The sequence below is a fragment of the Schistocerca cancellata genome, unplaced genomic scaffold (genome assembly GCF_023864275.1).
Source record: "Schistocerca cancellata isolate TAMUIC-IGC-003103 unplaced genomic scaffold, iqSchCanc2.1 HiC_scaffold_932, whole genome shotgun sequence".
Classification (NCBI taxonomy): Eukaryota; Metazoa; Arthropoda; class Insecta; order Orthoptera; family Acrididae; genus Schistocerca; species Schistocerca cancellata.
In genome coordinates, this window is record NW_026046940.1 from 65,001 (window position 1) to 67,500 (window position 2,500).

At 56.4% G+C, this 2,500-nt stretch overlaps 1 non-coding gene across 1 annotated transcript in view; it reads right to left on the reverse strand.

Moving 5' to 3' along the window:
• The window catches only part of LOC126149501 (small subunit ribosomal RNA), a 1,909-nt gene extending 1,261 nt beyond the window's left edge, over positions 1-648 (reverse strand). The window contains exon 1 of the ribosomal RNA XR_007530941.1: positions 1-648. This exon is cut by the window's left edge and continues 1,261 nt beyond it. This is a non-coding gene — a ribosomal RNA (small subunit ribosomal RNA).
• Positions 649-2,500: the final 1,852 nt, after the last annotated feature.

Here is a 2,500-nt window from a genome sequence, read left to right on the forward strand (position 1 = left end):
TACGAGCTTTTTAACCGCAACAACTTTAATATACGCTATTGGAGCTGGAATTACCGCGGCTGCTGGCACCAGACTTGCCCTCCAATAGATACTCGTTAAAGGATTTAAAGTGTACTCATTCCGATTACGGGGCCTCGGATGAGTCCCGTATCGTTATTTTTCGTCACTACCTCCCCGTGCCGGGAGTGGGTAATTTGCGCGCCTGCTGCCTTCCTTGGATGTGGTAGCCGTTTCTCAGGCTCCCTCTCCGGAATCGAACCCTGATTCCCCGTTACCCGTTACAACCATGGTAGGCGCAGAACCTACCATCGACAGTTGATAAGGCAGACATTTGAAAGATGCGTCGCCGGTACGAGGACCGTGCGATCAGCCCAAAGTTATTCAGAGTCACCAAGGCAAACGGACCGGACGAGCCGACCGATTGGTTTTGATCTAATAAAAGCGTCCCTTCCATCTCTGGTCGGGACTCTGTTTGCATGTATTAGCTCTAGAATTACCACAGTTATCCAAGTAACGTGGGTACGATCTAAGGAACCATAACTGATTTAATGAGCCATTCGCGGTTTCACCTTAATGCGGCTTGTACTGAGACATGCATGGCTTAATCTTTGAGACAAGCATATGACTACTGGCAGGATCAACCAGGGAGCTGCGTCAACTAGAGCTGAGCAGCCGGCCGCCCGGGAGTGTGTCCCAGAGGCCCGCGCGAACACGCAAGCGTCCGCTCAATTATTCTGCAAACAGGAGGAGGCTGAGCTCCCCTGCACAATACACCTCGAAACCCTCTCAGGTCCCGGCGGCGCGCAGCGCCGTCCTAAGTACTTGGTCGGGTTCGAGAGAGGCGCAATCGCCCGGAGTTAGGCGAGTAGACGCTTTAGGTGCGACCACCCGTGCTCCCAACTGAGCTTGCCGCTGCCGACAGAGGCCCGGGAGCGTGCTGTCGTGGCATTGCCGGCGGGAGACAACACGCGCCACCTACGGTGACCGGCAGCTCCAACGCCAGCGCCACAGAAGGGCAAAGGCCCCACGTGGGTGCCGAAGCGAACTCTCCCAGCACAGCGCACGTGCCAACACGTCTGCACAACTGCGATACAAACCACCAGCGAGAACCGCTGGGGCGACCGAGCAGCAGACGGCGTCGCGGCGCCGAGTGCCGGGCGGCGGCGCATCCTCAACGCACACAGTCCTCAATCGGACCAGCACACTGCAGATGTCCACCGCGCTTCGCACCGGGCCGGCGAGGACCCACTTTGGCTGCACGGCGCCGCGCGCAGGGTGCCCCGGCGCGCAGCTGCGCCGCCTGCCGCGTCCGTCGGCCGGCGCGCCTGCCACTGGGCGCCCCCACCAGCCGGCTGTAGCGCGTGCGCCCACGCACCGCGCGGCCAGCACGCCGGGCGGCCCCCCCTCACCGGCCGGGGACAGTCCCACCCACCCACAGCCGCGTATCGCTTCACACCCAGATTCACATTCACGTTCGTTGGTATGGTGGGGACCGCTTCGTAGCTGTACCGATCGTTGCCCTCACAGATGTACCTCCAGCAAGGACAACCGCACCACAACGGGTTACCAGTTGTTCATTTGCGTAACGTCACCAGTAAACGTACACGTCCATCCCCGTTTGCAAAGTCAACTATTATTGCATGCCTGCCTGTCAGGTGTCAAGACACACTACATCCGCTCACATCCACGCAACAAAATGTGCCCGACTAGAGGGCACGTGGAAGGTGCCCCCGTACGTATGCGATGTCCACTGCGCGACCAACTGTCAACCGGCCTCTGTAGCATGTCGCAGATGTGGAACGCGGGGCACCGTGCTATCACATTGTGTGAGAAGAGACTACTACGTCTGCATACACGCGCCACTACATGAACAGACGGCTCATGCTGATCGCCATCCACTGCGTCCATTACTCCCACACGTCTCTATGGCGTACCACACTGCAATGCAGCTGTTATGGGGAGATGACACGTAGCTGTGTACACAACATTCTGAGCGGGTTGCGGTTGGACAATACATTACTGTAACGTGTCATATGCCAATTACAGAGCAGGGTAAGGCACAACTTGGGTTAGGTTAAGGCACAACTTGGGTTAGGTTAAGGCACAACTTGGGTTAGGTTAAGGCACAACTTGGGTTAGGTTAAGGCACAACTTGGGTTAGGTTAAGGCACAACTTGGGTTAGGTTAAGGCACAACTTGGGTTAGGTTAAGGCACAACTTGGGTTAGGTTAAGGCACAACTTGGGTTAGGTTAAGGCACAACTTGGGTTAGGTTAAGGCACAACTTGGGTTAGGTTAAGGCACAACTTGGGTTAGGTTAAGGCACAACGTGGGTTAGGTTAAGGCACAACGTGGGTTAGGTTAAGGCACAACGTGGGTTAGGTTAAGGCACAACGTGGGTTAGGTTAAGGCACAACGTGGGTTAGGTTAAGGCACAACGTGGGTTAGGTTAAGGCACAACGTGGGTTAGGTTAAGGCACAACGTGGGTTAGGTTAAGGCA